The sequence below is a fragment of the Cheilinus undulatus genome, linkage group 15, assembly GCF_018320785.1.
Source record: "Cheilinus undulatus linkage group 15, ASM1832078v1, whole genome shotgun sequence".
In the NCBI taxonomy this organism is placed as follows: Eukaryota; Metazoa; Chordata; class Actinopteri; order Labriformes; family Labridae; genus Cheilinus; species Cheilinus undulatus.
The window spans coordinates 34,376,757-34,401,813 of NC_054879.1; the positions used below are offsets into that span (position 1 = coordinate 34,376,757).

The following is a 25,057-nucleotide window of genomic DNA, read 5'->3' on the forward strand; positions in this document are numbered from 1 at the left end:
AAATGTTACCACATCTTCTATTTCTGTTAATGAGCTGCAGATTTACAGCTTATGGGCCATAAACTTAGTGTAGAGTGACATTAGAGTCAACACATTTAAGGATAGACATAGGCTATTTAGACATGTGCTGTCAAAAAAGCTAAGCTAGGCTAGTTTAGCCATTCAAATAATTGTTTTTATTTTAACTAAAACGTTTTTTAACCAATTCATGCCAGATAACACTTAATACCAGCTGATCAATCATGCTATATTTCCTATCAAACTGGTTAATATGACTGTATTTCGTAACAAGCTGATTATATGTATGACTTGCTGTAGTCTGTTGGCTAGTTAGCACCTTTTTTGCTAAACTAGCATACTGTCATAGGGTCTTCATGAAATCCACCACAAAACTAAACTTTTGACGTAGCACACCTACTTCCTAGTCCAGAGTTATCCACACTGATATCACGGAGATTCCCAGAGGCATAATACTTTAAGCTAGTCTGCTACCTTAACAAAGTGTAACTGTTAACAGCTTACGATTGAACAAGAAAAGGTTGTTTTTAAAAAATGAGAGGGTTCTGGCTGCAGACTGTACATCTCTGACAACCACTCTCACAGACCGTTCATCTGAGACGCCATATCTCAGAAAAGAAGTGCCGTAAATGGCCAGTACAACATATTTTCAGTTTTAGATTTTTTTTCATTAAACTCTATTCATAAACAAAGTTTGGCAGTTACATTCATGAATGTACCACATGGCAAACATTACAAAGCAAACAAAATTTCAGAAACAAAATACAGAAAAGGTTCAGAGGTCTAATCTGGTATGTATAGACCAATTTGAAGTAGTTGCATGAACCATGGCTCATTTTAGCTTCCTTAGCTTTAGCTAAAGCTAACATAGCTATGCAAGCTATGTAATTAACATTAGTAAACAAGCCAATGTAGCTGAGTTAGCTTAAGCAAATGTAGTTTAACATAATGTCGCTACATAGATATTGCGTATATGTACATAGCCTACAGAGCTGCTTTGTGAGATAAGCTTTTGCAACTTAGCTACATTAGCTATGTACATCCGTTATCTCTAAATTAGCTTCAGCAAATGTATCTAAAACTAGCTTGGCTACATAGACAATGAAGATACATAGCTTACGTAGCTGTTTTGTGAGCTTAGCTTTAACTACATTCGCTACTTTGCTATCTACGTAGCTTACACAGCCAATGAAGCTATGTGAGCTGTGTTAGCTGCAGTACAATGTTTTCATGGAGGACAAGCTTTTTTCATGAAAGAGGACTGTTTACTCAACTTTATTGAATATTTGGTAGTCAGGTTTTTTAGGTCAAGTTTTAACCTTTAACTTGTGGTATCCTAACCGTTACCTTAACCCTTATCCTAACCCTAAATGAAAGTTGAATCTGATTTTATTGCAAAGTTTTAGCATATATTTGAGTCCTGAGATATACAGTGTCTCAGATGAGTGGTCTATGAGAGTGGCCATCAGAGGAGAACTTAAAAAACAAAAGCAGCTATTTAAGCTATAGATTTTTCTTTAAATAAACAGTACTTTATATCTTTGGGTATTTTTTTGTGATTATATGCAAATTATATGACACTCATACCTCGATCTGCAGGGTTTTCCTAGAATGCCTTTGGGCATTACACACGTTTGCACTATAAGTGAAGTTAGACGAGTAGACAAAGGTGAGGTGTATCTTCAAAACAGCCAAACGAAAGAGCAATGCCTGCTTAAGTAGGCATCTATGGCAGTCACTTATGTTAGCCAAGCTTGGGTGGTGTAAATGTTCAAATTTAGAATAAATAAGGTAAATAAGTGAAACTAACAATGGATGACAGACATGCAGCTTAGAGAAATTTGCCTAAATATGTTGTAGTTAAACAGGGTTTGATCAAAATTGAAATGATAAAAATGAAAATCTAATAATATACCATGTCAGTATTACCTGGGTTTTTTTTCCAGGTAATCAGTGTCCTCTCATATGTTCTCTAATATCATGTTACTTTTTGCTCTTTGCTCTTTTAATGGGAGTTGTACAGCAACGAGAGTCCTTTTTAACGCAGTGTCACCCAACAGCCTAATACCAACACCTCAATGAACTCGTCATCAAAAGTTAACCACACAACAATCAAAGAGGGGAACGATTTGAAATTATGAAAGAAAAACGGAAACGTTGATTTTTCACTGTTGGGTGTCTAGGACAGTGTCTTTAATTTCAACCAGAATCTTGTCGAAGTTTAAAAACTCTGCTATCGTGACGACCCAAATAGGTTGTCCTCGTGCACAAGTCCGAGTCTGTGCGTGCAAAGTGATTGTCCGGGCAAGTTTCCTTGCATGAGTGTGTGTCTTTGTGTGTGAGTTACAGCAAGCGATCCATAACGATCTGCAGGTGGATTGCGCTGATTAGTACCGGCTGCTGTGGACTGAGCTGCGTGCAAAGAGCTTCCTGCAATCTGAGCCCGGGAGTGCACGCGCCGTTTCTGTGTCAATGTGTGGAAGCTGTCTGCTTGCAATACTGGCAGGCAACCTTTACGAAAATGTGTCAGTCTAAAGTGTGTGTGCCTGTGTTTTGAGGGCTGCGCGTGTTTATTTGGTTAAATGTGTGCTGAAGGTGTGTTTTCGTGCACACGTGAACTTGCCCTGATTACGTGTGTGGTGGCGGCGGCGGCGGTGGTGGTGGTGGTGGTGGGGGGGGGGGGGGGGTCAGTATCTGATTGCAACAGCAGATGGTTGGATCGCCATGACCTCCCAGAGCGCAGCTCCTCCATTGAGTTCACGATTTTGTGTTTTTTCTCTTTATAAAAAACAGCAATTCATGAGCCCCAGATGAGGCTTCAAGTGACAGTTAGAGGACATGAACGCACATTTAAACGTCTTTTTCGCCTCTGTTATCCACCAAGAGCGTTTCCAAGGGCACATGCTGTTCTCATGCTGCCTTTTCAAACCACAAAGTTCACACACGGTCGTAAAAGTGCAGCCATAAAAAACGCTGTGCTTTCTCTCTCCAGACCTGTTTTTGTGCGCCTTTTTTCAGACTCGCAGCTAAGGTGTTTTTCTGTCTGTGTGTTTTTTTTTTTTGGTCGTGTGTGTGTTGAGCGTCAGAAACTCAGTTTGCCCTGCGGTTCCCCGGAGCAATATTCATCCTAATCCAGTTTTCCAGTGAGTGATGGAGCTGTGAGTCAGAGCAGGAGAGAGAAGAGGAAGCCCCGCGTGTCGCGTGTTGTGCTTTCACTAGTCTCTCTCCTTCCAACACCCAGCTGACCTTTAAACGTGATTATTAGACGTGTGTGATGTCAGCACGAGTCTGTTTTTTATCTGCTTTAGAGTGGGAGTTTGACTTAATGTTTGCATTGAATAGAATTGTTGTTATATGATTTTAGACCATTTATGGGAGTGCAGGAGCACCCCTGAATCATCTCAGCACCCCTAAAATAATTGTAACAGAAAGACTGTCTGCAGATGTTTGTTTTAATTTGCCACATTTATTTTTTGCCTGTCCCCTTTTTACACCACATTTTAAAACATGTACACAATACAATCATTTTAATTTGAATAATCAGTAGTATCACAGTGTATCAAAGCTTTAAAATCCAACACAGTCTGGCTTCAGACCAGTCATCACTGACGGCCACTCTCACAGACTGTTCATCTGAGACAATGTACATCTCAGAATAAAAAGAAATACTTAAACATTCAAATTGAATTGGATTAAATTTTCATTTAGGGCTATGGTAGGGGGGAAAGTAATGGTTCAGATACCAAAAGTTAAAAATCTGACCTGTAAAATCTGATTACAAAACGTTTCATATGGCTGAGTAAACAGTATGCTAACAGGAAGAAAGCATGTCCTTCTTGAAAACATTCCAACGCAGCCAGGGTAGTTTATGATACATAGATAATAGGTAGCTATGTAGCTAACATAGTTGAAGCTAAGCTCACAAAGCAGCTTTGTAAGCTATGTAAATATGTTACCTACATAGCTTACATAGCTGTGGCTATATTTGCTAAAGCTCACATTGCTACAGCTAACTTAGCTATAGATAATGGAGCCACGTAGCTAACAAAGTTAAAACTAAGCTCACAGTACAGCTATGTAAACTGCTCATGTATGTTATCTACAGCGCTACATTAACTGTAACTATATTTGCTAGAGCTCAAATTGCTAAAGCTAACTTACCTGTAGATAATGGAACTACATAGCTAACAAAGTTAAAGCTAAGCCCACAATGCAGCTATGTGAACTACTTAAATATGTTATTCACATCGTTACATTAGCTGTAGCTATATTTGCTAAAGCACATATTGTTAAAGATAACTTAGCTATGGATAATGTAGCTATGTAGCTAACAAAGTTAAAGCTAAACTCAATGCAGCTATATAAACTATTTAAATGTCTACATAGCTGTGTTAGCTTTAGCTATGATTGCTAAAGCCTATTGCTAAAGCTAATGTAGCTACATTGGCATATGTAGTAAAGTTAATTACCTAGCTAGCATAGCTAGGTAATGGCGCTTAAGCTAGCCCCCGTTCATGTAACTAACTCTAAAACAAGTCTATACATAATGTTATACCAGATCAGACCTCTGACCTTTTTCTTTGATTTTTTTATGAATGTTTCTTAATCTGTGATGTTTAAAATGTTGTTATTTCATGAATTTAAGTGCCAGACTTAGTTATGAATAAAGTTGAATTAGAAAAAAAATTAAACTGGAATTAGGTTGTACCAGCAAATTGCGGCACTTCTTTTCTGAGATATACATTGTCTCAGATAAACATTCTCGAGAGTGGCCATCAGAAACGTACTGTCTGCAGCCACCTGCATTCCATGAGACCGGTGTAAGAGAGAAATGGTTGCAGGGAAGTGTCTAAATTGCACAAATGCGTACGTGCACTCTTAGCAAGTGCTGAGCTAGCTGATGCCGATGGAGGGGCGTAAAAGGAAGGGGGACATCTTTGAATGGTAGACGATTTTAATATTGTGTTTTTCCCAATTATAAACAAATAGCCAGCCAACAAATGTCCCTTGATGGTTGTCATTCATTTGCATAATTCTGTCATTCCACTTGACTACTCACCATTGACTGAATCAGTTTTCATAGTTTTTATAGGGTTTGCTGACCAAAGCTGGCATTACATACACTGCCTGCCTACACATTAGCCAATTGAAAAATTATGTTGCAGTAGCCAGATTTTAACCTGTAGAGGGCAGTTGCTCTTCTTCTACTCAGTAAGGAGAATTTAAATACTTTGCATTAAATTTTTTATATTTGGACCCAAATAGATCAACAAGACTACTAAACACCACTAAACATAATTTTGAAGCTGAAATAATTGGTGTGGGGTTTAGTTACTCTTTTAAAACAAGAAATTACCCATTTCTGGATGCTTATGAACTCTGTTTTGTCAGTGTGGTACTGAAACACATAATGTTTGATTTTTCTACAATTACATCAAAGTTTAAAATCCTGATATTGTGACAAACCTAGCTTGCAGAAAACATTCAGATTTGGACCTAAATCCATCTGAAATCCATTCATCATCATGTGTTTACTCTAACGACACTAACAGTGTGGGTTTGGTAGTGCAGGGTTGCCAGGTTGGATCCTACCTGCAAAAAAATCTGGGCAGAGGAAGTGAATGGGACATATGGTGCTACATTTGTAGAGTATGACTCTCACTCTGCCAAGGCTAAAGATGGTGGTATATTTCCTGGGGAAATACACGTTGGCATATAAAGGACATGTTAGCAGAAACAAACACAGCACTGTTTTGACCGCAGAGAGTGCAGGTATGCTGGTCCAGGAAGTGCAGCCTTTCCCCATGCCAGCTGCCACTCTGTGACCACAGAAGGGAGGGACATTGGTTTTGTTGCCTTCTTACTGTTCATGAATGTTGTTAAATTTCGCTCTTGTGGCCAGTTTGTTGAAAATTCACAGTTGGAGTCTCATCTCTGGTTTTTGGACCATAAAGTGAACTAATCTTGACATTTCCTGTGCCACCTATTGAGGAAAATTTAAGCCACATAGTATTTTGGTTTTCTAATGATTCACACTCACCATCCACTTAATTAGGTATAGCTGTTCAACTGCTCATCAACATTAATATCTAGCACCTGTTAATTTGGTGCATGCATCTCCCATGAATGTCCGATCTGGCTTTCAGCTTTCAACTTTCATACCTGCCATGTCTGTGTTGCATATTCGCAGCATCTTCCTGCTGTCACAGTCTTTCTTTAGTTTAACCTCAGTAAATTCTTCTAAAAGTGACTCGATCATTGTATAACTTAAATGAGCATTCCTTGTGGCAAGGCAAGCTTTTCTACACATATGCTAAACTGGGCTTTACTTTGAAAAGCACAAACTGGAACTGTACTTGTACTGTATTTATCTTTCCTGCTACATCTATCAGTGAGGAAACCAAAGGATTTATCCATAGTTAAAGTTCATAGAACAACTCAATTAGAACGACGCATTTCAGCTTGTGAAATCATCTGTAACACATAAATATTTTCCAAAAATTTCCATGAAAATATATAAAGCTTTCCAAAAATATCCAAATATATTCACTCAAATTTCTAATGAAAATTCATACAAATTTCACAGCAAATTTGCCCAGCACCCATTATTTCCATCAAATTGCTTAAACTTCAATAGAAATTCTCTCGAACATTCTTATTGCAGAAATGATTGATTTGTTGTAAAAAAAAAAAAAAAAAAAAAAAAAGAGGCCAAATGTAATGTCCTTATATGTACATGCAGGGCCTTAGGAGATTAAAGCCCAGTCTTGTTGACATGCAAACAACATGAAAACCAAGCCGTCAAGATGCGCATCTCATGCACCCAGTCTGAAACGGGCACAGCTGGAAGTGTACTGTTTCTTTTGCCTGTGACATATTCTACTGATGGGACCAGAAAGCTTCACCAATAGTCAAAGTTTAGAGAACAACTTGATCAGACAGAAGCTTTTTGGCTTGTGATATTCAGCAGAGTCATCAAGAAACTGTACATACCGCAAACATATTTCACCGATATGGACATACAGATCTGCTAAAACAAAGTAATATGGCTGTCTATTTGGAATTTTCCTGTCTATTTTGCCCAGGAGATGTGCATAGCTTGTGGAAAAAAATAGTAGAGCCTTCTGTTCTGTAGCTTTTCAGTGCATGAGACTCATGAATCAGGCATGTGAGACACACAGCTCACGCAGGCCCTGACTTGTTATTATGCATGCAGAAATTAAAATTAAGCTGTGACGCAGCCAAGATGTGCATCTCATGTGCCCAGTATGAAATGGGCTTAATGAACCAATCACATCGCAGCAGCCAATGCATTTAAGCATGTAGACACGGTCAAGATGATTTGCTAGATTTCAGACCACTTTTGCCCTGCCAGACTTTAGGCAGGACATAAAAATTAAGACACAGAAATGGCAGACAAAGCAACAGAGTCTGATGCTATGAAAGTAGGAAGCAGCTTCATTACATGCACAATTTTTGCAATTGTCCATGATCAATCACATGATATAAATATCAGCCCTACATGCTCTTTAGTGGTGAATTTCCCATTATATAACCTATTGTAAGCACACAAAGGCTCACCTTGACCTCATATGAAATTTTACAATCAGGCTTGCAGTAAAATATTCCAGGTAAAGGCATATGTGTTCACACATGCAGCTCAGCCCTAAAATTTCCAGGAGTGATGTTCATGTGTGAAAATACCATATGCAGTATGTAGTCATGATATTAACACAGACACTGTCATCATTACGGAAGTCTGCCTCTGCCCCAGGTGACTTCTCTTACCTAAACCAGTGCTAGTTTTCTAAGTCGTTAAGAACAAGTCTCACAAGGACAATCTCTCCCTGTGAGCTGCATGTGTGAAAGGGCAAGTCTGGACAATGCCAAGACCTGATTGTGTGGAAAATGTCTTATGTGATGTGTTAAAAGAGTTAAGTTGGCAGAAAGAGGGGTACTATATGCCATCAGTCATGTAAAAATCAGGAAAATGTGTGAATTAGAGATGCTTAATGGTGATTTTAGCTTTATTAGAATACAGTATTTCATATAAAAGTAAAAATAAGAAACAAGATTTAACCAGCTGAGACCCAGAAATTTAACCAAGCTGTGTCCTTCACAGCATTTTTGCTGTGACACACAATTCTAGGAGGAAAAGAATAAACCAATGTCAAGTTACTTTGGCATTGTAGTGCTGAGATGGAGTCACCCTGAAAACACTGGTGAGCATGTGTGTCCTTTTAACGCTTGAGCTGTGTTTTCAGATGTAGCCGGGTTTGTTTGGAGGTTGTCTCAGCTGCTTCATGGTTGTGGCTGTAGTGGGTGACTCCCAGTTATGAGAGGTGTAGGGTGGGGCTGATGAAAGCAAATATGCCCTGCAGTTCACCCTGAATACATTCAAGTTTGAGGTGACAGCTTTAATTGATTTAAAACTAAGACACACATTGATGTTTGAGGATGGTTTTGCTTTTTTGGCTCAATTTTTCCCCTCCACATCATTGATCCTCACTTTCTTTTCCTTTGCTTTCTTTCCTTGTTCATCGGCCTCCAGATTTCTGCACGTCTCTTTAAAAACAAGCTTTATTTTTCGATGCATCCATATGTGAGTCCTTTGTCTACTATGTTTGTTTGTCTATGACCGTCTGCTTTAACTCCTACTTTCAACAGCTGCAGCAAACACAGCCAGACCTTCCATTTCCAAGTCTTGCTCTCTTTTCCTACTCCTAATTCTCTGCTGTCTGTCTGTTTTTCTGCCTTTTGTCTGTCTGCTGGCTTTTCTCAATCTCTTCCTCTCCTCCAACACACATGCAGGCACATGATGCACACACACCTCAGGCGGCTTGATATTCATAGCCTCCTCCTCCTCCTCCTTCACTTGACATGGGAGCCTTAACAGATGTGCCCCAGCCTTGAGCTGCCTCCCCCCCTCCCCCTCTTCTCTCGCTGTCTCTCGCTCTCTGCTGCCTTGTTCCACACAGGATTACCTTCGCTGTTTGATTGAATATAAAGCAACCCCCTTGTCTAAATTTAGATTTTTTAGATAAATCTTCTGGATAAAAGATGTACATTCATTGTGTCTTCATTCTCCATACCTATTGCTGGGCTCAAATAATTTTGGAAACCAGATAATCAAGATTAAATAACTACTGTGCCGTATATGTTGCACTTGTTTTTCATCAAAGGAGTGCAACCTTCCTTGCACAGTGTGCACTCTGCCCCTCCCATCAAAATAGCTCTCACTTCCATTTAAGTGAGGAGCAGAGGGAGCCACAGCCAGTGGTGTTTGCACAGGTATACGCAGATACTTATTTTTCAATCTCCATAGAGTATACTGATATCAAAATCTCTTCTTCTAGGATGTCAAAGGCAAAAAAAAAATCTAAATTCTAGAGGTGTAACGGTGTTTGTATTTGTCCTGAACCATCATGTTTAGATGGAGTGTATGCAAACATGTCAAATATGTCGGAATATTATCAACAGTCTTTTGTCTGAATGAAAAAAAAAAAAAAAAACAGAAAACATTGCCTGCCCACAGAGTTGGCTGGGCCCTCACAGCCCAAAGAACTGGCCACCCCCAGTTGTGATTTATTGATAGTATCAGCTCATGAATGCTGGATCAGTAGCATATTTGCTAGCTTATGTTTCAGGTAACAGTTCCCTAATTTTGGAGCTGAAAGTGTTTCCAACTGTTATTGGGTCCTGATTTTTTAATTATTTATTTATTCCATTTTTAAGACACTTTTACCGCCAATTTTTACCACTGTTATTTGGCACTTTTCATAAATTTTGCACTATAATTCCTAATTTTTTTCACTACTTTTTAAACCTATTCCCCCTCCTTTTCCACCCATTTTTGCCATTTTTAACTCACTTTTGCCAATTCTCTCTACTTTTGCTACATGTAAATCAAATTATACCACTTTTTCCTCCCATTTCTGCCAATTTTGAGCAATTTTTTTGACACTTTTAAAGCCTTTCCACCACTTTTCTGCCTGTTTTTGCTATCTTAACCCATTTTGGCCACTGTTCACACTGTTTCACTACTTTCTACTGCCATTTTGCCAATTTTGACTGATTTTATCATTGTTATGCCCATATTTTACCACTACTTTTTTGGCTCTTTTATCCATTTCTTGGCCACTTTTAACCCATTTCTGCTGCTTTTAAAATCCAATTTCACCACCTTTCACCTCCTATTTTTGCAGTTTTTATTGTTTAGTTCAATATTTGCAGGTTTTTGCCTCTTTTCACTTTACACCAATTTCGGCCACATTTAACCATTTCATTACTTTTTCCCAGTATTTTTGCCACTATTAATCAATTTTTACCTAATTTTAAAATCCCATTCACCACCTTTTCGACCCATTTCTGCCACTTTTGAGACATTTTTTCCTACTTTTAGATCCTTTTAACCACTTTCTTTGCCAGTTGTTACTACTTTTTAACCTTTTTTGCTACTTTTTGCCTATTGTTTCTTCTGTTAGTTCATTTTTGCCACTGTTCACCTCTATAAACTACTTTTTTCGCCGATGTTGATCTAGTTTTACCATTTGTTGTGCCCATTTTTGATATCTTATCAAATTTTGGCCACTAATAACACATTTCTGCCCCTTTGAACCCATTTCTGTTGCTTTTAAATTCCCATTTCGCCACCTTTTCCATTTTTGTCATTTTAACCCCATTTTAACTCTGTTTTTAAAGGGGACATATTTTACCTTTTAGGTCTCAAAAGTCCCCAAAACATACCTGTGAAGTTTGCTGCTGAAAAACACTCTAGTAAAAGTTTTTTAACGTCTAACAACCCCTCTGTTTCAGCCCTACTCAGAACGAGATGTTTCGGTGTCTGTGGCTTTAAATGGTACTGAGCTGTCTGACTCCGCCCCTGACCACACACCTCTTAGGAAATGGATATGGTGCTCCAGATGTTACAAGATTACAGACGCTTTTATCCAAAGTTAAGGACCTGACAGGGATTTGATCCATCAATCTCCTAGACCAAAGTCAGCAGGGTAACCCACTTAGCATCTCAGCCAGCAGCAGAGAGGAAGATCAAGAGAGGAGTGTGGAACTTTCTTCCAAGCGGGGAACCTGGGGGTGGGGCTAACTCCCCACATGACATCATGCTGGGAAAATCTGAGAACGGCTTGTTTCAGCACACATTTTCTGAAAGGTGGAGAAAGAGAGGTTGGAAGGGAATGGATTTTTCTGGTACTTAGTGGCATTGTGGACAGGCCAGGGGCACATATTTTTGTTAGAAAAGCCTGAAAAAGTGATTTTTGCATAATATGTTCCCTTTAAGAAAAGGGTTTTACATTTTTAGAAAGCTACATACCAAAGACCAAATAAATAAGAAATATTTGTTGCTTTGATAAGAGTGGTTATTATTCAGGTATATAAACAAAATATAGTTATCACAGCTCAACTTCATGATATACCATGATTTCGCTGTTCTTCACGGGGACCCCATTGGGGGCCCAAGCTCTGCCCGAATGGAAGGTCTTGGAAACAACTAGCAAGAAGACAGCGAAGCTACGAGACCGGTCGACTTCTTATGCCTTTCCTCAGCTTCTTAGCTTCTGGATGTGAAAGCAGAGTGGGTCACAGACGTTAACAAAGCTACAACCAGTGAACCAGTCTGGGGGTCTGTAACTGGCTCACATGAATGATGATTTAACACAAATAACACGGCCACCTGCTGTTTTTTTTTTTTTTTTTTACTTCATGACTGCACTCTTTATAAATCTTACATATGATACATTGCTTAAAGATGCATGTATCATATGAAACCATGGCCCCAAAACTGTGAATCAAACTGTGAGCTTATTGAGCCTTACCCTGCTGAATACACTAAAGCATTTATTGCAATGCATTACCCCCAGCACTGCTGAGGAGCATGGAATAAACTCAAAAAGCATGTAGTTGTCTCAGCCTACAGTCAGTGAGCCATTAGTGATCACAAAACCTGCTTCTCCTTGACTGTTAATTGCTTAATGATCCTTGAAGCAGATCAGTGACAATGTGAGAGTACAAAAGGCCCATTCATAGGTGAACTAGATATGCATTAAGGTCTTAGACGTCTTCGTTTGTAACACAGGCTGGTTATCCTTTGCTGGGTGGGCTGCTTCAAAAAATAAGGGGGATATAGTAAGAGTACACCACAACAACCAACATCAGTGATACTGGACTACTTATGACCAGTAACTGGCAAAATGACAACGTTAATCATTTGAAAGTCACTCACAAAATGGTCTAAATAATATAGACCTATTAACTGTGATTTCATTACAATAGAAATAGTGATGCTCCACCAAAATGTGCACAATATAAATGTGAAAACCAGCTGTTTCGTATATGGAGATAAATGTATTTGCATGGCTCTTTGCCTTTAACAAAAGCTTGATTTTTACACTTTCTCCTTTGTCAAATTTCTCTTCTTAAATTTTATCTTCAGAATGTTCCAAATCCTTCAAATTGTTCACCGAGCGGCTATTTTTACGTCTCTGTTTTTTATTTGTATTCCACTTCTTTTTTCCTGCCGTATTTCTGCTGTTAAAACCTCGCCTGTTCCTGTTTTGGACTTTCAGCGGAGCCTGTGTATGTGTGCTTCGCTCTGTTTGTGTGTCTCTCTGTGTGTGCGTGCGCGCGCAGCCAGAGCCGTGCGCTCGAGGCTTATGGTAATTGCGGTCTCCCGACTGGCCTTCTGGGTAGAGTCTGCGCGAGTGGGAGTGGAGCGAGTCGCTCGGTCTCGGCAGCGTTCATCCATTCTGTGCGGCACTCCCCGTACAGCTCCGCGCGTCCTCCGTGCGAACCGGGGTGTTCTCTCTCCGCTAAAAAGAAGAAGAAGAAGAAGAAAACGCGGGACGGAAAGCTTCACGGAATAACCTTCAGCAAACCTTCCCAGACACAGAATCCGGCGCCGGAGAGGACATGGAGTGACGGAGAGCGGGAGAGAGGGGCTTTTTCCGAGCACGGCGTGCTCCGCTCAAACCCAACATGGCGCTGCTGCGAGGTACGGCCGAGCTGAATTAATTTCTCCGCGAGTCCGACGACCTCGCCACCTGTATCCTTTGGGGGCCCGGGCTGAGGCTCCACGACTTAAAGGACCATAACGGATTTTCTTTGTGGATTTCTCTCTCGTTTTTCCTCCGCGCAGGATCTTTTTTTTTGTTGCTTTATGGCAACACAAGTGACATTTGCAGCAGCAGAAAAGTCCGCTTAAATTAAAGGCGAATGGATGAGAGTTGTCTGTAGACAATAGAACGAGCAACGAGTGCTTTATATGTTAGGCTTGTTTTGTTTCGTGACAAGTGGATAACCTGTTAGACACTTTTAGTTGTTTTTTTCCTGGTCGGGATTGTCTCCAGCAGGCAGGACCGTAACCGGGTTAGTCTACGTACGCACGGATCGCTGTCCTCCCAGTTAACTTGGGAAAAAAACAGGAAAAAGGCGTGAGTTGTGGCGCACGGACGACGGCTGGAACTATCAGCAATTAACCAGGTGAGGCAATCAATGACAAAGAGAAATGTGTTTTAATTCACTTGTCTTTGGCGGTGTGGAATCCTTTATGAGGGAACAAACCCTCGCCGCTTTGTTTATGTTGATTTAAGTGTACTACAAAAGCCTAGCGATGCTTTGAAGCGTTCATTGTTTTAAAACAGTGTGTTTTAGATCTGGCGCGGTCTTGTTGTGAGGCTAAATCTGAACGTTAAAGCCCGGTGTTGTGCGCAGAGACTGGGAGAGGATCGGCCACTTCTAAGAATAGCGCATAGGGTGGTCTTTGTGCGTTTCGGCGGGGCAGTGGCATGTGCTTGATAAATAACACACGCGCACACATAATGATCCGACCGTGATCTTGGCCGCTTTTTTTCCCTTTCTGTGTGTTTTTTTCTAACTGTGCTGTCAGCAGGACGGAGGTGAGAAGGACGTCCAGGAGATTAGCGGACTTGAAAGCGGCGCCGTCCTCGACGGTGAATATTCAGGCTTTTCGCACTCCGCTGAGTGACAAAGTGTGTGTATGTGTGAGCGCCTGTGGGGGGGAAAGGGTGGGAGTGTGTGTGCGCGCGTGTACGTGCGCGCACACGGAGCTTCTGCGCTAAACAAGGTTACGGAATTCAGCCTCGCCCTGCCAAAGGGAAGCGAGCGGTGCTGCTCCGCTTATACACGGTTCAGTTCAGTTGGAGGGCATCCCCGGGGTGTGAGTGTGTCGGTGTGACAGCTGTATGTGTGTGTGTTCTCGGGGTTGGAGGTGTGCGTGGGGATTGTTTGGACAGAGTGGACGTTGATCGGGCGTCTCATCAGCCCCAAAGGTAGTGTTGAGGAGAGGGTGTGGGGGGGATGCACCGCTCACCTTCCTGTCTAGTTGATGGAAACCGCTCTGGCATCGTGCCACGGATACACACACTCACAGCTCTCCACGCATACACAGGCTGTCTCGCTCTCGCTTCATGTCTTGCAGGTGTTCTCCGCTCTGACTTTGCGCTGCAGTCTGTTGTCTTCCTCTCTTGCACGCATGCTGTGTGACTCGTCTTTGCATTGCGGGGGAAAATCCTTTGCGCACGGAGGATCCATGTAGCGCCAGTTAAGGCCCCCCTCCCCCTCCTCCCCTTCTAGCTCAGATACGGGCTGCTCTCTTGTAGGGAGAAAGTGTTACACGAGACTCTTTAGTCATGTGAAAAGTAACACTTTTAACTGCCCCCATAATTTCTACTTCTTTTTTGATAGCTTGAACTAACAAGTTATAATCTGCTCTTCTTATTTCTATTGTGCCATTATCAACGCTGATTTTGAGCTCCTCTTGCCAGTCATTTCCCCCTGCGCCAGTGTGGGCGACCACTTCTCATAAAGTTGCTGTTTAATTGAAATAAGTGCTGGAAGCCGTGTTGGATGGGCTCCAAACAGGATCGTCTCTCCTAACGGTTTTAAAGCAGCTCTCTGGGACTGTATTCCGTGACTTTCACGACCAGCAAAGCAGGTCATATTCGTAAAATCTCCTCTTATCGGGACCTTCAAGATCGCTTAAGATCGGCTCATATCGCGTGAGTTTTTTTTTCCCCCTCCTGCCTGCATGCCGTCTGTCCTGGAGCCACACAGGCACTAATTAGGGGGACGCTCTCTTAGGACGATCGATGTGCCTCATATTGGCTGGCTCCAGCTCATTGACGAGCTTAGTGAGGGAAGCAGCTACTAAAAGAGCACTTCAGCCCCGGCAGGCAATCTGCGCAGGATATACAGTATAGTGGAGGAGCTCTCGTGATGACGCGCAGACGGCTCGGTGCAGGCTCGAGGAGCGATGCAGGACCTCGTGTTGGGACCTTTTTCGAAGGAGTGGAGCAGGGGGATTAAGTGGTGGGGGGTGGAGGCTACTTCAGGGGCATTTGCAGCAGAATAAAAGCTTAATTGTATTTAAATTAAACCATGGTTGCCATTGGTGTGGAGATGGAACAGACGCTTAAAGTTACATAGAATGAGGAGGAAAACTCGAAGATGATCTGGAGCTAGTAAAGCTGTTTTTTTTTTGTTTTGTTTTTTTTAATAAGCCACATGGGAATTAGGAACAATGGCCCATGAGAGCACGTGGCCAACTGCTTAAAGAAACGTCCAAATAACTCTTGATTTCTTAAATTCAGTGCATTTTGACGCACCTTTTACAGAGCAGCTCAATTTTTAAAGGCATATTTCCATTTATAACCGCCATACTATTATAGGTTTGGGCAAAGGTTGTCAAAATAGTCAATACTTAATAGATATTTTCTGTTTTATTTAACGTGAATTTAGAATATGAGTGTGTACGTGTATTGAAGTGGTTCCATTAAAAGTGTGCCAGTGTTTTGCCCAGCGTAAATATTGCAGCAGTTGCCAAAAACTTCAAGTTACGTTCTTGTATCTAATAATGAGTCAGTATTGAAGTAAGACTAGTTTGGACAACTTTTACGCGTCTCTGTCTTATTTTCCTCCATAGATAACGTCTGAGATGTTTGCCCTTCCCTCCAAATTCCACCTCATCCGTCTTTTCCTCAATACAAACAGACTTTGTTGCAAAGATAGACTTATTCACAAGGGGCTTTTTAAGTCTAATATAGCCTTTTCCCCCACAGCTGCATGTTGTGGAAGCATTGAACAAATACTTCACATTTTGTGTGGGCCGAGTTTATTTATAGTGTGCCCCGTTGGACTGTTTTTTTGCGCATCATTTTTCCACTGCGCACGGTGATGTCAGTATGGGGCTGATCTGTTTTCCAGGTGTTGGAGCACAGAGAGGGGGAGGGCTGCTTAGAGATCGACAAACTGATTTATTTTCTCTCTCTTCTCTCGCGCGTTGACTTCACACTTCTTTCTCAAATAGGGTTTTATTGCCCGGGCTTGTAAAGTGGCAAAGTGAGGTTTAAGGGCGGTCTCCAAACAGAGAGGAGGATACTTTTCTTGGTGTTTGCATTTTCTTAATGATCATAAATCACTTTAAAGATGAACTATTTCACACTGAGGCAGCCTTGATTCGTATGAGTCAAGCGATCAGACTGTTATGAAGAAAGAGAAGTGGCTTTTACGCAGCGTTTTCTGGAGCAACGTGTGAACGGTGCAGGGGGAAAGCGCACCTGAAGTACACGCCAGCCTCGTGCCTGCTGGGGCCCATTGTCATGCTGAGTGATGTGTGACAGTGGATGTGTCAGCGCACAGCTCCGTGGGGTGGCTTCTTGTATGGGGGACAATCACATCACTTTCATTCTAAACCCATTAACCCGCTGTTTGCCCGCTTTTCTAATCAATGGGGAGCACGCAGGGAATATTACGCACAGACAGAGAGCACGTCAATAAAATCACGGGACCGCTTTTGCATATCAAATGTAATCTGTGTTGGATAATACGCAGGGATGTCTGTGGAAAAGAACCCGTCTAAATAAACGCTGGTGCTCTGGTTTCGTTCCAGTCGGAGGCAGGAGGTCTGTCTTATTGTTGTCGCGCTTGTTTTTTCCCTCCTCTCTCGCTTACGCCCGGATATAAAACAACAGTCTCTTCGCTGCCGGCGCTGCGCTCGCTGCTGAGGCGAGCTGCGTGTGAACAAAAGCGGAGGCACGGCAGAGAGCCGAGGAGAGATCGGTTTTCCAGGCGCTGCGCAGCTCCCGGAGGAGACGTCACGGTTTGATTGAAGCTATGCTCCGCTCTGGCCTCCCGGGACCTCGCGATGAAACGGGAGAGCCGCCCTCCCTCCCTCCCTGCCAGCCCCCCCTCCTCCTCCTCCTCCTCCTCCTCCTCCTCCTCTCTATTTTCTCTCGCTCTCTCTCTCAGCGCTCCACAAAGCTTTTAGTTTCAACGAGGTCTGGAGCGCACGGATCACTTCCCCGCAGAGATGTGTCGACCTCCTGCGCTGTTTCCCCGGCACAGAAGCGGACAGGACGCTCTAAGCAAACTATATCTCCTGTTGTTTTTTGCTTGAAATGCCTGACAGATAAATAATGCTCATATTTCTGCAGCCCATTACGCACTAGATCCGTTTTTAGACAGTTAGTTTCCCCCTTTATAATCCATAAAATGTCCAAATGCAACGTGGCTGCTCCGCGTTCGTGTTAAACTCAGCTCCATGACGTGCTCTGAATCCAAATCACCCCGTGTTTAGTTTCCTGACCTCGCTCTGGCCTATCGGAAGATTGATTTAGCATCGCAGTAATGATGGCACACCTCGCCTCCCTCCTCTGCCTCTCTGCGCGCTCGGTCTTGATCAGACCCTCCTCATTTGTTTTTAGATGTCGGTGCCTCGGGCTCCTATCTCTGACGAAATCCCACAGACGCTTGGCAGCGGGAGGTTGGCGATAGATAGGAGTTTATTACACTAACCGTCTTCAAAGCAGGAATGCTATGTCTGCTGTCTGGGTGGATGGCACATCACGTGCGTGTTTGGCTGGAAAAGCTTCTGACCTCGACTTGGGGATCATCACGAGGCTCCGTACATCCACAGTAAACAATTAGCCCAGTAAATATTTTGCTCTAATAGGATCTAGGGCTCATTTTCCCCACAGTCACACGTGTGACCTTTAAAAGCTGATATCCAGGCTATGTGTGAAGCTGGGTTTACCTCCCGGGCTGTTTAAACTGACGTTCATTTAGCCTAATTAACGTCTTTGCGCACCAATCATTAAGCCTCCTCTTTAAACAGACTATTCATCCTATATGGGAGGGGGGGTCATATGGAGGCGGATCAGTCCTTTAGCGTCATGTGCTTTCATTTGGAACATCCAACACATGAAAGCAATGCGAGCATTTCAAAGGAGAGTCAAGAAACCTCCGGTAAACGCTGGCCGACTCATGCATGCGCATCCCTATTACAATCGGCTCCTTTGGTGGCATAAAGGGCCATTTAGTCCCCATTTGGCCCGGGATGAATAGAGCCAGTTGAGCAGCCGCCGCCCGGGCCCTGGTGACAGCACGGGGGGCCTCACAATGTGGCCGTTGTTGACGGCCGTGCTGCCGAGGGGGGGAACTGAACCGTGCACCGACTTGCATGCGGCTGTGCAGCGGCCCGGGAGGACGCAGGGGCCCCTTGTTTACAGCTCGGTCGCTAATAATGTGACAGCTGAAGAGACGCTGCTGGCTGCTTCAGGCTCTGCGCTCCACCAGCAGCGCGCTCTCCGTGTGTCTGTCCAGCGTTTATTTGCTCTGTCTCCCTCGGCTCCTATGGCTCTGTTCAAGCTGCTACACCTTAAAAAAAAAGGCTTCAACTTTCCACAGAGAGCGTTATGGAGATACCCTGAGGTGATCATAGCACAATTAGGCACGTGTCAGGGCGATGATAAGGGTGGATGCTGGGTGTTAGTGTTGGTGAAAGTGTGGCCCCGGGGCTTTTGTTTCTCTGATTCGTTCCCGCGTTTAGTGAAACAGCGCTGAATTCCTTTCGTCGTGGGCGCACACAGCCTCATGTTAGAGTTTGTGGAAAAGTGTGGATGTGTGTGCGCGCACCCGTATTTAATCCGTGTTTATGCCCACCCCACCCCCGCCGCTGCGGAGATTATCCTGCGTCACACTGCATTTTTTTTCGAGCTGATCGGAGCTCTGCGTTTCAGAGAGTCTGGCAAAGCTCCAGGGACAAAGAGGAGAGGGTGCCTGCACTCATAGACCCACGCTCCCGTTTCCCGTGTAACACAGCCAATCAAACCTCACCGTGCTGCGATCAGATTTGCGCTCCTAATTTGTAATTTTCAACTCGTGCAGAGGCAGGAAGTTTCTAACGGCCACCTTTCAAACTCGTCGACCCTCCTCAGCCTCCCCACACACACACACACACATTTCATTAACGGTGCGCACACACGCTGCTATGCACGGGCAGTCCGGAGGTCTGAGCCCGGGAGGAAATGATGAGCTGTGCCGGTGCACACACGGCGGGTCACGCAGAGTTCAGGTCATTGTCGTCAGAAACAGGAAACGACTGGAAAGGGGAGGATCGAGTTTATTTTCTCTCCCTCTTTCGGCTCTTTTTATCGGTCATTTCTCTCTCTTTGTTTCCTCCGTGTAAAAAAGAGCGCAAATACATGTAGAGCTATATGAGGTCCCGCTGAAACGCCCGGTGGTTTTCTGTTTAATGGTGCGAGTCGGGGCTCCGCTCCAGCGGTCTGCTTTATAAACGCAGCTCCGACCGCTGCGCCCCCCTCCCCCTTCTCCCTCCCTCCTCCTCCTGCTGCTGCTGCTGCTGCCGACCGCGGTGATGGATTGGACGGCCGTCGGGAGTTGTTTGTTGCGCAAACTATTCTTAGCAGCGGGGACGAGCGTCAACACGCTCCCCTCATATCCCCACACACTTTCTCCTTTCCCTCCGTCCTCTCCTTCAGTGACATTTAAAGCATTATTCCACATAAGCGTCCGGTTTATAGGCTACTAATGCAAAAAACTATTTTAACGCCCAGATTTGAAGAGTATCATCATAAAGCGGACTCAAGGGCGCCTTACATGTGAGCATAGTTCGGTTTTTATTATTCCTGCAGCTTAGAGACTTCCAGATTGTTTTCTAACATCTAGTTGTCTATACGCCTGTTGATCTGCTGCGTCAGGGTTTGGACCAGGCTCAGGCAGTGTGAGCAAAATTTGGATAAAGTTCAGCTTTTGTCATGACTATCTGAGCCATAAATCATATCTTGATATAGCATCTTGTAAGATTTAGTGTGACAGCATGAAAACCACATCAGAAATGCAGGCAGGACACCAGTGCCACTAAATCTGTCAGTAAAAGGCGTTTTTAAAAATGTTAACAGTGGAGAAGTGTTTTTCAGTTTAATATTTTTATTCATCCTTTATCTTAACAGGGAGGTCACACTGAGACCAAGGTTTCTCTTCTGGGGGTGCCCTGCAGCAAGGCCATTAAAGAACAAAATAATATGGAATAAACAATTACAAATATATCCATAGTCCATTATTTTGATCCCATGTCCAAAAACAGTGGTTCTCAACTGGTGGGTCTGGACCCAAAAGTAGGTCAGGAAGCTCTTTGTAGTGGGTCTTGAATATGTGCCAGGAAACAACATGTATGCATGCCCTTCTGTAATAAGGTGCTTTTTGAACATGTTTGTTGTGTCCTGTTTCTTGTTTAGTTATTTTTGGTCCGTCTGGAGAACAGACTGCAACATTTTTCATTAATTACATCTCAGGATGTAAATTTGTAATAATTCGGGTCTTGATTTCTCTTAAGGGGGTGTTGGTGGGTCCCAATGCCAGACCAGTTGAGAACTACTGCCCTAAATGGTAAATTAGATTTCGAAACAGTGGCAGTCACTTTCTTTAAGGAGTTCAGACACAAGTTTTTTAAAAAACACCGCATGATGTCAAAGAGGGTAACCTAGCCATCATTTGGAAATTATTCCTCATAATCAGTGCAGCAACACTAAAGGCAGTCGTACCCCTTTCAGTCCTAAATATGGGTATTTTCGAAGTGATCCAGTTCTGAGATCTGGGTGAAATGTTAAAAGACAGGTGTGTAAGTCAGGAAAGAAGGGTGTTTACTTGTAAGTACCCTGTAAATAAACAGAGTAATGCAATTTTCTATGCTGACCCAAAGAGGGCTGGCCAACTGAGTGATACAAGTCACAATGATGAGTATGAAATCTATCACCTGTGATAAAAATGAAGAACATGGTGACATTCAGCGTCTAATGGCTTCAACGTGGAAACAGTTGCATGTGCATAGAGACTATGCACATGCAGCTGTTTTCCACATTTTCACATTCCACGTGCTTAGTCTCTATGCACATGCAACTGTTTCCACATTAAAGCATTTACATGCTGAATGTAACGGCGTGGAGTGAATTTGGTTTTTATGGCGCTTGGTGTGAGTTTTAAATGACCAGAGCTTGTTGCAATGAATTGAAATCATGTTGAGCTAGAGCTTGACTGTATAAAGATGCACAAGCATTTAAAATCGTATCATCAGCAAAAGACGAATCTTACATTTTTGTATTATTTCAGTGATTTCATTTATATACAATGAAAATAGGATCGGCCCCAAGATAGAGCTCTGAGGTACCCCTCTACTCGTTACCGTAAAGGTCGATTTTACACCATGAATGACAACTGAGTCCTGTCAGTGAAATAGTCAATAAACCGTTTACAAGCCAATACATCAAGACAAAATACAGAAAGACTACTCAATAAAATTGAGTGATTAACCATATCAGAAGCCTTTGATAAGTCAATGAAGAGGGCTGCATACTTTTGACCTCTATCAACTGAGAAGTTATTGCGAATTAATCCATAGTGTGTTTTATGAGCACCGCAGGCTTCACTTAACTAATTCAGTGTTAAGCAAATGCAGAATGTTTAAGTGTTTATCTACAGGAGCCTTCAGCAGGTATACATCCATACATTTTATCCCACTTTTCCCATAATAATGAGTACATTTTGGTAATTTTCTTGAAATATTTGTCTTATCTCTGGAAAACACTGCTATCCTTTTATAATGTGTTTATTCCTGTTGTTTTTGCAACATAAAAAGAAATGAACTTCCCTTGAAAACCAGTGTTGTTTTGTCAAGATGGACAGTAATATTTCTACATCTTGAGGAAATGACAGAAAGTTATCACGGGAAAATAGAGTGGCTGAAATGTATGGATGCATCACTGCCTAGGGAATCCATACATATCAAATAAATTTAGTGTTTCTATGAAAAGCAGACAAGAAAGTGGAGTCAGAGGCCTTGGAAGTCTCCTCTAGCAAAAGACTGTAACCATAACCTCATTGTCGTGCTCTAGTTTCCCCTTAAAGACACACTTATTACCAGAGGTATCACCATGCTGCTGATAAAAACAGTGATTGGTGAAGGGTGATATTTTTTGCATGCATTTTTGGCACAATTTGAATTCATGTGTTCAGTACGAAGCTCCATGCAATCTAGACACAGGCTCTTATTCCCTCTGGTGCATGCAGAGTGTCGTCAAGTGCTCGGTCCTGACCTTGAGGCCCGATGCGGCCTCTCATCTTCCCTGGACTGCTATTAATTTCATGGAAATGACGGGTGCCGTGAGCGCTCAAAATACTCAGTCATCAGTGCGGCGTGGTTGTGTTGTGAAGTAATAACAGGGCTTAAGAAACCAGGCCATGATTTTTTGTTTCGCTGACCCAAATATGAGCAAATATTCACCTTTTAGTCATCTCACAGCTGTGTTTTTATGTAAAAGCATCATAGATGCTTTCTGTATTACAGGAGAGATGTCCCAGTGCGGGTTGGGTTTATAGGTTGAACGGAACGTCCGTGTAATTGAATATCTGCGTTTGTATAAGAGGCTTAGTTTTCTTTATCATGTTTTGAGTCATTGAGGAGCTGCTCCGTGTCTGTCGGTGTGTTGGAAAGAAGACAGACGAGAGGTAAATGTGTTGCTCAGGAAATATAGGAAATAGGACTGATGTTGTTTCTCATTTTAGTTGGTTTAATGTGCACTCACATGGCTAGACAGCTACTCATTGTAAGACTTTAACCCACACACCTACGCCGTTTCAGTTCTGTCACACGCGGATGTTGTTGAAGCAGGACTGGCCCCGGGGAACTGTGTTGAGGGGGATGGGAGCGCCGAGGCAGGGAGGAGCCGTGCCGAGGGGCCCGCTACAGGCTGATTAATGGGCCCCAGGTCACGGCAATAAAAGTGGCGTGCCAGCGGCGCGGCAGCAAGGCTCAGAGGCGTTTCTCTGCGATGATGGAGGAGCCGAGAGTCTCTGCTGCTCTCAGCAGAGCACAGAGAGGCTTCACTTTTACTATTTTAAGGCACTTCTCCCACTCCATCTCCCACTTCATTCCTGCTACGGCTTCCCTAACATCTTTGGCTCGCAGAAAGTCCGCCCTGAGGAGTCGTCAATATTCAACCACAAGATTTTCTTTTTAGAGAATCTTTCAAGTGGGAGCAACAAACATTTTGGTTCACCTGTTTGAGAGTTTTAAAACAGCCTCTTGAAATCTAGCAGCTCACCTTTTTAGTGTAAAGGTGTCACTTGGCTCAGAAATGGGCAGGAATACCTCCATTTGACTATTTATTAAATCCATTTTAGTGGGTTTCCATTTTTCCTTTTCACCTGGCTATCCTCAGAAAATTATGATATATTTTTGTCTTGGATTAAGTACAATCAATCAAATACTTTGTATTTTATATCAGACTGTTAAAATTCAGTCGACACATAACAGCAGAGCTTAAATGTTAAGGCCCAATTTATAGAGCAGTGATTCTCAACTGGTGGGTCAGGGCCCAAAAGTGGGTCGTGGAGCCCTTTTCAGTGGGTTGCAAATGTACTCCTAGAAACAACAATTGGGCCAAAACATACTGTGTCAAAACTGTATGAGATCCAGACTGCACTATTTTAATTCAATATCTGATTGGTTTAAAAAATCAGAAAATTGGGTCGCAGTTTCCCATTGAGTGATCAATGGTTGGGCTTGAGGCCCAAACAGTAGAGAACCACTGTTAGAGTATATCAGCTGCTAAGACGCTGTACTGGAGAGTTATTGATGGCAGTCTTGTAACTTGTATTTTATCCTCCTAACACAACGCTTCAGTACTATTTATTTAGATTTTAAATGTTTATTTTGGAGTTGAAAACCAAGGAGAGAGAGCAGAGAATAACAAGCAGGAAATGAGCCACAAACTGGATCTAAACTGATTCTGTGGTTGTTGTCTGCTTCCAGGACAACGTGATACATGGGGCGCACAGATAAAACCACTTGGCTACTGCCACCCCGTGCTCCAGGACGTGAAAGAAGTTGTGGGCGCTCAGTTGGCAGAGCAGGCTCCCATAGGCTGGAGTCCTCAATGTGGACGGTCGTGGGATCCATTCCCAGTCCCATGTATTCCCCCACTCTCTCTCCCCATATTTCCTGGCTCACTTCAGCTTTCCTATCTGAATAGAAGCAAAAAGGTCCTAAAATATCTTCAGAAGAAGTTCCAATTCATCCTGTGATTTGAAAAAGAAAATTCAAAGAAGAAGCATCTAAACTTCCAGACATATCTTCATACCTTTCCCCTATCCTGTACCGTCTCAAACTGGTAAATTTTTGGTATTTGCATCTTGCCTCTCTATTACTACACTTAAGCATGCATCTGTTGCTCTGAGTGTTTGTTGATCCACTGCTCTGTGTTGGCGGGCGTTAAATGGTCTCCCACCATAGTGGTCTCTGATGTATAATCTCTCCTCGCTTCACTGGCCGAGGCAGCCGAGAGAGCAGGTCAAAGAGGGCACAGAAAAACCAGTGAGTGGGGAACGTGACTGAATAGACGCGGCCCCACAATGCACGTCTAGCTCACAGGGTGGGAAGGATGGGGGTCAGGGGAGGGGAATAAGAGAATGGGGAGGGGTTTTGCTGAAGGGTGTTGAGGGATGGGAGGGGAGAGGAGCCCACACGGCCCTTTCATCTCAAGCAACTATTTCGGCAGAGTCATGCATAAGGGAGAGAGTGGTAGCGTACAATGCAATTACCCTTTTTATTGACACCTGCTTCTCTGTGCCATATTTTATTGATGTAGCAATAATGTATATGCTCATTATCAAGATAGGCAAAATGAATGCATGTCCAATTACTGATAAT

The 25,057-nt window shown here is 42.9% G+C and overlaps 1 protein-coding gene across 3 annotated transcripts in view; it reads left to right on the forward strand.

Moving 5' to 3' along the window:
• Window positions 1-12,737: 12,737 nt before the first annotated feature.
• The window catches only part of bcor (BCL6 corepressor), a 42,986-nt gene continuing 30,666 nt past the window's right edge, over window positions 12,738-25,057 (forward strand). For 2 of the 3 annotated variants that reach the window (XM_041807822.1, XM_041807824.1), the window contains exon 1: window positions 12,738-13,515. The gene's annotated coding sequence lies outside the window, so the exon portion shown is untranslated. Of the gene's footprint in view, window positions 13,516-23,723; window positions 24,519-25,057 lie in introns of those variants that run through there. The other variant, XM_041807823.1, reaches the window with a different exon arrangement.